This window comes from Marmota marmota, unplaced genomic scaffold, assembly GCF_001458135.2.
Source record: "Marmota marmota marmota unplaced genomic scaffold, marMar, whole genome shotgun sequence".
NCBI lineage: Eukaryota > Metazoa > Chordata > Mammalia > Rodentia > Sciuridae > Marmota > Marmota marmota.
In genome coordinates, this window is record NW_026000174.1 from 18957181 (window position 1) to 18970623 (window position 13443).

A 13443-nucleotide genomic window follows, 5' to 3' on the forward strand; every position below is an offset into this window, starting at 1 on the left:
AATAGTTCCCAAAGGATTATTCCAAGTAGTTCATAAACTGACAGTAAGTTCAGAAAGGAGAGCAAAAGATAAAATGGGTCTTGTCATAAATATTATGTGCAATAACAAGAACTGACAACTGACTGAGTCAGAGTCAGAATCTTCAGAGATTTCCCTAAAGGTTCTCTTTAGCTGATGTAATGACAAGGGGGAATTACTATTCACTTGAACAGGAGATTCTCTGGCACCTAGAGACTTCATTACTAACCCCCTACCTCAACTTTACTAACACTTTGAAGGTAACTGATGATTTTTTTCCAACCATATATATACACGAACTGAAGGCACAGTTGTTACATGACTCCCTGAGACAGAGGAGGAAATCTTGGTAAGTGTTTGCAGTGTATGTTTAGACTTGGAATTTGGACTCACAAAAATTGAGTGGAGCATACTGGGTTAGGGAGTGAAATGTCACATATTTGTGATCTAGGAAGAGAGAAGAAAGAATAAGTTGGGAAGCAGTAAGGGGAAAACATCCTTGCTGGGCACCTACAATATTTCAGACATACATGACCTCATTTACCCCACCCAATACTATGGTGGATAGTACTATGCTAACTTATATATGAAACCAAAATTCAGAAGATGATGTAACTTATCTAAAGTCAGAAGGCTAAGAATGGAATCAAGACTCTATCCCATTCCTTGGTGCCACACATAAATAGCCTGTGTTTTGCTCATTCTTTCTGCACATATTGCCTTTATGGACATAGAGTGTATAATACACAAATTGATTTTTTAAAAACCATAGTAAGGAAAGGCTAAATTGATGAACTTGAAGACTTTGCAGTTAGATGGCTGCACACACACCCTGCTAAAGAAAAGGGTGCAACCTGGTGATCAGCTGCTGGTATCTCTTCACACTTCATGCTTCAAAGAGATTAGACTGAAACCAAAATTGATTATTGGGAGATATGAATTTATGACTGAGTCCAGGGGCCCCACATAAGGAATGAGGTAAAATGATTAGATATAGCAGTGAAAAATGATAGCTTTGTAACTAAATGAACAAATGTATACTAAAGAATTTGGCTTTGCCCCAAGAGAGTTCTGACTTTTGCTCTTGGCTCCTGGGCTGTAATCTACACCACACCTGGTAGGAGTGTCATTTTTTAAGTGGGGATTGGAAATACCAAGTCTTAGGATAGGGACTGGCCATGCCAGGAAGACCAAGAGTAGGATTTGAGGTGGAGGCTTTTGATCATGTGGCATCAGTTAACTTCAATATATGCAACAACATGCATAATATAATGCCCTCCTCCACTAACCCTCCTCCCCTACCATGTCTCTCTCTTCCTCAACAGCATTGGGGATTGAACTCAGGATTGCTCTACCACTGAGCTACAATCCAGCCTTTCTTATTTTGATTCTGAAACAGGGTTTCACTAAGTTGCTCAGGTTGGCCTTCAACATGTGATCCTCCTGCCTCAGCCTCCTAAATTTTGTGGATTACCAGCATGAGCCACCACACTCAGCAATATTTACTAATACTTGGGTGCTAATGCATGTTTTGTTTTGTTCCACTCTTTCTTTTTCTACTTTTTTTTTTGGAAGTAGGTACACTAACACAGTTTCATAGAAAGTATCAAATCCCAGTAGTGCAAATCTTACAGACTTACTCTCCTGTGAGGAAGTTTTGTCTATTCTAGATCCTTTTACTCTCCTCAGGCCTTATCTTTCTAACACTACTTCCATTAGCAAGTATTGCACAGTCAGATCCAAATCAATGTCACATAGCCTAGTTTCAAACTGTTTCCAAATCTTGGACTCTTCTGCTTATTAACTTCCAAACAAATGGGAATTTAATAAATTTATTGAAAGCTTTCTCTTCCATAAAAGCAGATCTTGGTAGTATTTTGTGTCAGGGAATCATGGGGAGAACTAAACAAGATGATACCTGTAAATGACATCAGATGCAAAGAAAAATAGCATATGTCAAATTAATCATAGCTGATATATTGTGGTAGTGATCATTATCATCAGTTTTCTTATCCTTTATAATATTCTTTTCTTGAATAAGAGGAAAGTAAGTACATTTTCTAATCTGAACCCATAATTTCACAAGAGGTATGGTGTTAGCTTCTAATCAGCTGCTCATCCTCTCCCACTTCCAGTACAAATAAGGAGTGTCACTAGGATAATTTATGGAGAGTCAAAGGAAAGAAAAATAATCAAAGGCCTTTAGAGAAACATATTCCCATTATCAATCCTCTGTTCATAGCCTTTTATTGTTTTGAATTTTGTAGAGTTCAATGAAGTCTGGAGGCACTGCCCAATGGGAACTGCCAGCAATCTTTAAAGCCATGACTTCCCTCAGCCTGCAGGAGCATGTCTTCTCCCAATGCCTCTGAGACTCACCCTTCCTCATTCATGCTCTTGGGAATCCCAGGATTGGAGGCTGCACAGGTCTGGCTTGGTTTTCCTTTCTGTGTCGTGTACCTGACTGCTCTTGTGGGAAACTTTGTCATTCTATTTGTGATCTGGACTGATCCTAGACTCCACCAACCCATGTTCTACTTTCTGGCCATGCTGTCCTGATCGACCTGAGTCTCTCTACCACTACCATCCCCAAGATGCTGGGCATCTTCTGGTTCAACCTTCAGGAGCTGTGTTTTGGGTGCTGTGTTGCTCAAGTGTTTTTTGTGCACTTTTTCAATCATGGAGAGCATTGCACTTCTGGCTATGGGCTTCAATCGTTATGTAGCTATTGGTAACCCTCTCAGGTACACCACAGTCCTCACCAACAGAATCATTGGGGTGATTGCTGTGGCCGTGGTTCTGCAAAGCTTGTGCACGATTGCACCTATCATTTTTCTCCTCCTGAGGCTGCCTTACTGTGGGCATATCATCATCCCTCATACCTACTGTGAGCACATGGGCGTGGCACGTCTGGCTTGTGCCAGCATCCGTGCCAATGTCTATTATGGTCTAGGGAATATTTCTTTCTTGTTCCTGGATGTGCTTCTAATCATCATCTCCTATGCTAAAATTGTATGCACTGTCTTCCGCCTCCCTTCCCAAGATGCACGCCTGAAGGCTCTCAACACCTGCAGTTCCCATATCTGTGTCATCTTAGCCTTCTTTGGCCCAGCTCTTTTCTCCTTCCTCACTCATCGTTTTGGTCATCACATCCCCCAGTATATCCATATCCTCCTGGCTAATCTCTATGTAGTCATCCCCCCTGCCCTCAACTCAGTCATTTATGGGATCAGAACCAAGCAGATCCAGGAGCGGGTGAAGAGTCTCTTTACTACAAAAGATTGAATGAGAGTAACTTATTTAGGTTATGGAAGCCTGAGACGTAAAAGACTGAAATTTATGATAAAAATTAATAAAGAAATTTCTTTTGTCAATTTGACCTTCAATTGAATATACATATTAGATATACATAAATACATATATATGAAATATTGAACACATTTATTGGAGATGTGTGTTTGTGTGTAAGTACATATTCTCTATTGAATCCTAACACAGAATATGCCATTTAAGTGTAAGTTTCAAGGAGGAGAACTTGAATTCATTGAAGGAAGTACTTACTATTAGAACTATCTGACTATAGATTTCTTTAAGGTAATAACAAAATTTCCTTCATAGAGATATTTAATTAGAGGTCAAGTTAAGAGTTAAATTAACCAGGATGTAATTTGTCAATATTTACTAAAATTATGATACCGTGCTGACTTATAATGTAATTCTAGGAATATAATATAAATTTTACTCACTAACAGGAGAACTGGAATTTGGGTAGTGATAATTCACACAGAGGAAGATATGAGGGAGTTTAATCACACATTACAGAGAGAGCAAGAATGAATATTTATTTGTGTACTGGTTTTTAACTGGATGAATTTTAACATCAAAATGTTTAAGAAAAAAAGAACACTATTCATGAACTTCAAAAAAATTGGGAAAATGGATGGTAACAGAAAACAAATTGTAAATAATCCTAAAAAATTTGGAGTATGGAAAGTTTAATATAATAAGGTATATAAAATGGACAAAGTACATAAATAATAAGTTCATGGCTTTCAAAAATGGCAACAGAAAAGATAATTACAATAAAGAGCATTTTAAAGGAATGAATAATGTAAGTAAAATATTGCTCAAGAAAAGAAAAGATCAAATTGGACTTTGGAAGTCACTATTAACAGCATTTCACTCACTTCTATGACAATCCTAGTGATTTCTATTAACTTAACATAAAACAAATATTTTTAAAATGTTATTAATGAGGATCATCCAATTTCAGTGAGAAGAGTTAATATTGAGGTAATTGTAAAAAATACTGTGTCCAAAAGATTTTATAATCATCAAGGACAATAATTATCAACCAAAAATCAAATAAAAAGACATTAAAATTTTCAAAAGAAAATCAGTGGGATTATAAAAGAAATATGATCATTATACACAATAAATTGGATGGTAAGATGAAATTTTTCAGCCATAAACTGGAAAGCAATAATAACCAGTTAAGAATTTTATTTTTTGAAATTGCATTAATTTAAAAACATATTCAATAGGTGAGCTAACAGCATATCATACCTAGATGAAGAGATAATGAACTGAGAGTTATCAAAATAACATCTATAATAATTCCTAGAGAAATAACTTGGTAGAAAATATGAAAAACAATATAGATTTAGAAAATAATCAAGTTATATATATATATATATATATATATATATATATATACATACATACATATACGTGGGTCATAAAAGAGTTAAAATATAGGTTAGAAGCAATATTTTTAAATGAAGATTATAAAATTTATTAAACAAATCAAGCCAAAAATTTAAAACATGATTTATTAAAAAAAAATTCACCTAAGAGGGTCAAAGTAAAACCACTGGGAAATAGATAAAGAGAAAATTTCAAAAAAGTCAAAGGGGTTGAGGGGAATATCTTCAACAAAGCAATAAGAAAACTAACAGCAAATATCTTTTTAAAAACTATGAAATAAAGAAAATGGTAAAATATTTCCAAAACTATAGTGGAAAAATGAACTGCCAACCTAAATTTCTATGCCCAAGAAAATATCTTCTTCAGGGTATAGAAATCCAAGTTGGAAGTTTATTTTTCTACTATATTTTTCAATAGCACTATGAAACATGATAAGTCCAACAACTGATGTTTTGGACTTTTCAACTCAAAGTATAAATTTAAGGTAAACCAGGTAAACAATGTGGAACAATCAATAATTTTTAAATCCTCTTGAGTTATATATTGAATATAATAAATATTTCTGAGAGTTTATTTGCCCATTTGTTTTCATTTACAAATTATAACATAGATTCAAAAGATAAGAGTCAGACCATCTTAAAGAACTTTTTAGGGTTTATACTATTACAGTCCCAAATCCATTCTATAGCTTCACTAACCAGAGTTGTGAGATATGTGTACAAGAACAGGCAAACTGGTGTAACAGTTTAGTACAGAACAAACACATCCACATACAGACATGATTTAGGACAGATAGCACTGCAGAATACCCAAGAATGCATAGTGTTTTTATAGATAGGGCAGAGCCAAATGAGAAGCCAATTTAGATCCATAGGATAGTGACTTGCCCTTGAATCACTTCCCTTTCAACATGATGTTTAACATTTTCCCATCAAGAGATGAGCTTATTTCCCTACCCCTTGAGTTTGGGCAGGAATATAACTTCTTTTGAAATCAGTAAATGTGATGCAAACAAAGGCTTAAAAAGAGCTTGTGAATTGGAGTTTCTTGCTGTACCACTTGAAACCCCAAAATTGTCATGAGTGAGTCCTAGTTTACCTGCTGAACTGCAAAGGGCAATGAGGAAGAGCCCAGCATTCAGCTCTCTAATTTCTGGAGAAGTTAGATGAAACTGTCTTCCACCATCCAGACAAACTATGAATTGACTTATAGCAAATGCTGGAAGAGATAGAGTGAGAGAGCCTAGACTGAAATAATTTCTCATCCAATCCTAAGAATCTTGAACCAAAAGGCTCGTACATTTTTTCTCATACGTGAAAGACTGAAGAAAAGAGATCTCATGAAAATGGAAGGAGATGAAGGGGATCAGGAGAAAGAAGATAAAGGGGAAGGAATGTTCTAGAAAATAAAATTGATCAAATTATATTATGTGTACTATGAATATGTCACAATGTATCCCACTATTATGTATAATTATGATACACCAATAAAAATTTAAAATAGTTTTTAAAAAAAAAAGAAAATATGTCTGGAAAAAAAGAATTACTGTTTTTAAGCAACTAACATTACAGAAGTTTATTTTTGTTTTGTTTTGTTTTTGTTTTTGTATTTTTATGTCACTAAAGTTAAATGATGTAACAGAATGCAAAATGCAAACACCATGAGGCAAAAGTTTGGTTCATTGATCACATTACATAATCCTCCCTGACGGTACTCAACCAAGGAGATATGAAGGTTTCCTATACAGGACACAAGTAAGATGGAGATAGTGATGAAAACAGTTATCATCCTTGTGTAAACCATAGTAAGCCTACATAGCTGCCTACAAGATGGGGTACAGCAAGAGTTAAATTAACCAGGATGTAATTTGTCAATATTTAGTAAAAATGTGGTACCGTGCTGACTTATAATGTAATTCTAGGAATATAATATTAATTTTACTCATGTATATAAGAAGTCATAAGAAACACAAAATTTTCATCATAGTTTAAAGTGAAACTAACAAGAGTTATATTGGTAAACTATTCAACAAAGCAGCAGTGCATTGGACTTCAAAGTCTTCAAGGAAGTAGGAGTATTGACTGTATTATGTCATGAGTATCAAAGTAGATTTGATTTTTAGAGATAAGGAGTGGATATTATTCCAGTGGTATCAATGAGAATAAATGAGGAGAAGTCTTCCCCAAGGCTTTTCAGTGTGAGGAGTTATAGTGGAAAAACATCCAATCCCTAAAAAGTTTTCAGAGAAGCAGTGTCCTCAGGGAATAGCCAGCTTTCTGTCTCACAAGTAAAATCAATAGAGCATCAAAATGGTTTAAGGCAAAAATAATACTGCTGTTTATGAAAATTTGATTCTGTAAGTCATAGTGAAATAATTTTTGGCATAGGACTAGATTACGATTTATACAATCATATGGTGTTATTACCCTCAGGTCTGGAATTTTCATATTCCAAGAATAATGTTATTCAATAATGCCTGAGCACTTCTAACATTTAAGGTATTATGCTAGATAAGGTGAGTTAAACACCACTGTAATAACAGTCCACTAAAATAATGGGAAAGATAGAAAACATTAAATTCAATTACACATGTCCATGTTATGATAATGTTTTACACTGATATGAAAATACAAGAGATCCAGAGATCATATCCATTTGGCTGATATGGAAGAATAACATTGGTTATTGAGGAACAGTTGAGAGGAAGTGGAAATAAGTAGTAGTTATGTTGTATGTAGGACTTTCAGTCACCAAATAAAAGGATATGCATTATGAAGTTAAGAAGTACAACTAAAGTTTAAAAGGTTGATTGAGTACTGAGAAAAGGAATTTGGCAACAACAGTGCTTATTGTATCCTAAAATTTCCCTTGTATATCATGGACAAAATAGAGGTCATAGGAAGATATTTTAAGCATAGACTGAATAGAGTTAGGCTCAATAGGGGAAAACAAATGGGGGCACATTAGGGAAGATGGACTCAATGAGGGGAGGGCAGGAAAATAGAACATAATCTTCTCATTAATTAAAATGAATGAAATGAACAAGAGAATGTAATGGATTAAACCGGAATCTCTTCTGGACCACAGATATTGCCATCTCTATGGTAACAACTCAAAAAAGACTAAACTTAAAAGAAAAAAAAACAGCTGAATAATTCCATTGTCCATCAGTCTCTTTCATGTTCTAGTTAGGAAAATCAGAATCCATGGCCTGCCCTGGTGTCACCATCAGGTCCACTTCACCACATCTAGGAGGGACACCCTCAGGACACACTTCTGTGCTCTGGCTTGAAAAGACAATATCATGGTTTTCTTAGGAAAATGTAGATTTTTTTCCCACCATCAACCAAAAGAGCTAAACATATGTTTTTCTGGAGACTTTATGTTCACCATAGTTATAAACTGGGCCGGAGACTCGCTGGCTTGAAAGAAGCTGAAGCCATAATCTGAAGGCATGCCCTCTGCCAATAAACAGAGCTGCCCCCATTGGGTCTCATGTGCTGCCACAGAGTCTACGGGGTCTGTTTCAGAGTTCTACTCCTTCTTCATCCTTTGAATCCTCAATTGTGACAGTAGACAAACTAAATCTGAATTTATAAATTTCCATTAAACAAAACAGAACAGTTGCCAAGGGCAGTTTCCTAAGATGTCATACTTTGAAGACTTTATAGTATGAATTTAATATTTTCAGGGTTCCTGAGAGAGGCTAACTCAACATCATCTCCCAGACTCCCCAAATCAGAATATTTCCATTCCTCACATTCCATGCCACATCTCCTGCCCTGCACTTAGGGGTTATATCTGGTACAGTGTTTCTCTGCAGATGCAGTAGTGTGGGGAGAAAGAGTTAGAGAGACTTAATAACCCTTGTCCATGTTTATACCCAGAGGAGTCTGAAGACTAAGCTCAGGGATTCTGGGACATTCCTTAGATTCACTATAAAGTTTTTTTCTCTGTGACCAGGTAGGCTTGTGGCCCAGATATTTGAAGAGGCTTCCAAGCATCATCTTTAAGAACCTGGGTCATGTTGCAAATATGCTCCAAGTTAGAGCTGGGAAAAGAAATGTGAGAGGTAAGAATGCTTGAACAGGGCAGGTGAGATGCTACAGAGAGGAAAAGGAAAGGACAAATGAAAGAAAAGGACAGGAGCCTCCCTTTTGCCAAACAGTTATCCCAAGTTCCATTAACGTCACAGACAAATGCATTAGAGCATGTAGGACTGTACAGCGTCCACAGCTGAGGACTGTAGCATACCAACGAGTAATACGCATATACAGAATTTCTTTTTTCTTTTTGTCTTTTTGCCCTTTATATCCATTTATATTATTTTGCCTCTCTTTCTTTCTATTATACACCACCCACTGGCCAACACACACACAAATACTCAGATACCCAGTACACTTGCTGTAGACAAATACCACAAAGATAATCATATTGACACCAACTGTCAAAAATAATGAAAATTGCTCAGACTAGCAAATTTACATATTACAGTGGGAAAGGCCAGCAACTAAACTCACTCTGGTTTATATAAGACAGAAAGACACCCCTATAAGACACTGTCATATATTTGAGTTGGGGGTTGAATGGTGATTAATGTCAATTTCCAAATGGATTGACAAATATTTGGTCTGCACTATGTTCTTCAAGTTTTATCAACTTTATGAAACCAATTCCAAGCCTTTATCTGTATAAATAAATACCACTGCTACAGCAGCCAAACTGAGCCTGCCTCCCTAACCTATTTCATGACTCAGTCTTGAAAATGCAGAATTAAACCGTGCACTATACACCTGTAATCTCAACAGCTCAGGAGGCTGAGGCAGGAGGATCATAAGTTAAAAACCATCCACAGCAACTTAGTGAACCTCTAAGCAACTTATCAAGATCCTTTCTCAAAATAAAATATAAAATGATCTGGGGATTTGGCTCAGTGTTTCAGCACCCCTGGATTCAATCCCCAGTACCAAAAAAATAAAAAATGCTTAAATAGAGATTATTACCCACACTCATCAACTGCCTTGGTTCCACAGAGTTTAGGAGATGAAAGAAAGAACACAGTTCCCCTCAAAGTGAGCAAAGTTGGGTTATGTTAATATTAATAAAGATTTAAAATGAGTATAAATGCCTTGCCCAACAACACTCTCTCTTTGGTCTCATATGTGACAATCATCATTCCCACCTCCTTCATACATACCATCTGAGAGTCAAAGATGACTTAATTATGAATGAAGGCCTTTTAAAAAGAAGCCTGTTATTTTTGCTACCACGTGATTTACTGTGTTAATATTGGGGCTAAAGGAAAATATAATATTGGGAGGCATTGATAATATAAATACTATTTTGGAATACTCTGTGAGCTAGTTCCTTGATTTACATTGATCTTATCAGCCATTAAAAAAATGAACAATGTTACTTAGATTTATTGTTTCCAATGTTATGGGAACAGAAACGAATCTGGAAAGTGAAAGAAATTTGCCTAAAAGTTTCCAGAAAGCAAATGATACAGCAAGATTTAAGCCATTTTAAGTTTGAATGGGTTCAAAGTACCAATACTCTTAATAGCATACTAGAGTCAGAGAAATGCACTAGTCAGCAGAGAAAAAGACACCATGGACTCAGTGATCTTAGCATTGGTGGACAGTAGAAGGGTAAGATCTTCAACTATTATAAATCTAGATTTTGAAATGGACTGTAGGGCTGGGATCTTTGTACCCGTCTAAAGCAGGATGAATGTGTCACTTTGCCTTTCAGAAATAATCTTCTGGATCGCACTGTCTGCCATTGTTTGTGGCTCACAGCTGCATCAGGAAGGAGGCAAGCACCCTGGTCTAAACTGCCACAGGGTAAGTGTCCGGATATACCATGAAAGACTGGTCTCCTATGCCACTCCCCTGGAAACTTCTTCCTCTTCTAGTGAAGGGTCACACTGAAAATCTCCACCCTGAAGATAGAACTGACTCTGGACTGAAATTCCATGACCTATCACCCTAGATATTTCCTCAGACTATTCCAAGTTGTACAAGCAGTTTCTCTCTGATTTCTCAGCCTGGCTTCTTTCCCACAACACTGGAAAATATTATGCCCCCCCCCCTCAAACATGTACAATACTCTCCAGTTTCTCTGGAGTTAAAAAACACTCCTTTCCTTCTCATATAGAACAGGGGATTAGTAACTCCCTTGCCTAGACATTTCTACTATGGGGTAACTACCTGGCAAAGTTACAGGACAACTGTTACATGCAACATGCATGATATAATATCTTCCTCCACTCACCTTCCTCAATCTCTCTCTCTGTGTCTCTCTGTCTCTCTCTCTGTATCTCTCTCTCATACACACACACACACACATAAACTAGGAGCTAAATTCTTTTATTTCAATGTTAGGTATATTAAAATTAATATTTCCTTGTTCTTTAACCTGAGTAGCAGCTATTTGGTAGGCAAGGAATGATGGAATCAGCTTGGGTTAGTTGCTTCAGAGTTACACAGTATCCTGGGGCTACAAAGGATTAAAAGAAGATACTTTTCTTTGTTATATTTAAGGGACCAGGGAAGATTCCTTAACAATGATTTAATTTTAGTATCAATAAAACTTGTAGGATATTTGGTCTGTTTATATCTGAAAGAAGGCATGATTTTAGGACATATCATAATGTTAGATATTATACATTGATGTTATATGTTATAAAGAAGAAAAACATAATTTGTCTGATAGGTTACTGTAGAAAAAAATAAGAGACCATGGATATGGGATTGGAAACTAAGCAATCCAACAAGATGAGGAAAAATTTAAAAATTAAAAAAAGAAGCAATGCTCTCATAGAATAACAGACTAGTCAGGGAAGCACATTTTAAATGAAGAAAATTCTAAGACATCTGATTGATCTTCCTTTTGTCATGTGATTACATTAGACACTTGAGGCAAATCCTTAAATTTATATCAAATCAAAACACTGATAATGGTATACAGCAGCAATTCTTATTGTAATTTAGAAATTTTTCTTTTATTTTTCACCTGTTGTAGACTTTTTTAAATTTTTCTTTGTTTTCCTTAGACTGGTACATTATAATTTTAGTAACAGTGGGATTCTTTGTTACTTATTTGTATGTGTACCCAATATAACTGTATAATTTAGTCCATTTTATTCCCCAGTACCACCCCTGTCTCTTTCTGGCTCATTCTTCCCCCTGGTCATTTTCTCTACTCTACTGATTATACTTTTTATTTCTAGACAATTCAAGAAACATTGGATATGGTGATTTCCTCAAGGTAATGGATAGAAGGGAATGCCATAAAACGTGAACATACACTACATTGTAAAATATTTCCTCAAAGAACTAATGAATTAGGAAAAAATAAAACCATGGACAATATTACCTGGGATAGGTCTCAGAACTATAACCTATGTTGAGTGACTTTCTATTAATTTTGAAACGAACAAATTCCAAATGTGTGTAAATTAACACATATCATTCCATCCAGCACAATGATTGATGTTTTCCTGTCTCTCCAGGACCTAGAAAAGAGAAGATTCTAATGAAAGCAAGGATGCTTGTACTTGATAGGAATTCATTGACACTTGCTATGATAAAGCCAACCATCAATAACACCCAGTTCCATCCTCCCTTATTTATCTTGCTAGGAATACCAGGACTGGAAACTATACAAATCTGGATTGCTTTCCCCTTCTGCATTGTGTACCTGACCTCCCTTGTGGGGAACAACACCAATCTCTTTTTGATCAAGACTGAGCACAGTCTTCATCAGCCTATGTTCTACTTCCTGGCCATATTGTCCATGATTGATCTGGGTCTGTCTACATCCACTATTCCCAAAATTCTGGGCATTTTCTGGTTCAGTCTCCAAGAGATCAGTTTTGGGGGTTGCCTTGCTTAGATGTTCTTCATCCACATGTTCACTGGCATGGAGACTGTTTTGCTGGTGGTCATCTGCAATCCTCTCCACTACACGGTGATCCTCACCAATAAAACCATCAGCATTCTAGCCTCTGTTGTCATTGGAAGAAATTTAATTCTTATAAACCCATTTGTATTTCTCATTTTGCGACTGCCCTTCTGTGGGAATCACATCATGCCTCATACATACTGTGAGCACATGCCCGTCTGGCCTGTGCCCCCATCAAGGTCAACATAATCTATGGGCTTATGGTGATTTCTAATATTATTGTGGATGTGATCCTAATTGCCTCTTCCTATCTGCTTATCCTTCGAGCTGTCTTCCATCTTCCCTCTCAAGAGGCACGACTAAAGGCTCTCAATACTTGTGGTTCCCATGTGTGTGTCATGCTGTGCTTTTACACACCAGCCTTTTTTTCTTTTATGACTCATCGCTTTGGCCATAACATTCCCCAGTACATCCATATTCTTTTGGCTAATCTATATGTGGTCATCCCACCTGACCTTAACCCTGTCATTTATGGTGTTAGGACCAAGCAGATCCGAGAGCATGTTGTAAAGATATTTGTACAAAAAGAATAATTCTATTGAATGTTTGGGTAAACATATCTATATGCAATTCAAGTTATAATAATCTAGCTCCAATTTAAATATTTTATACCACCCTCTTAGGGTTTACACCTTTCATTTTTATTGGAAGTGGTTTAGAATTGACAACAAAACTTCTTTTGCTGCCCATTCTCCTCATCTCCTTCCCGTATCTGGACAAAAGAAAAAGACTAATAGAGAAGATGCTGGA

General features: G+C 36.2%; 2 pseudogenes; both read left to right on the top strand.

Moving 5' to 3' along the window:
• The first annotated feature begins 2367 nt into the window (after positions 1-2367).
• On the top strand, positions 2368-3303 carry LOC107157680 (annotated as a pseudogene).
• Positions 3304-12312: 9009 nt separating this feature from the next.
• On the top strand, positions 12313-13226 carry LOC107133803 (annotated as a pseudogene).
• The last annotated feature ends 217 nt before the right edge of the window (positions 13227-13443 follow it).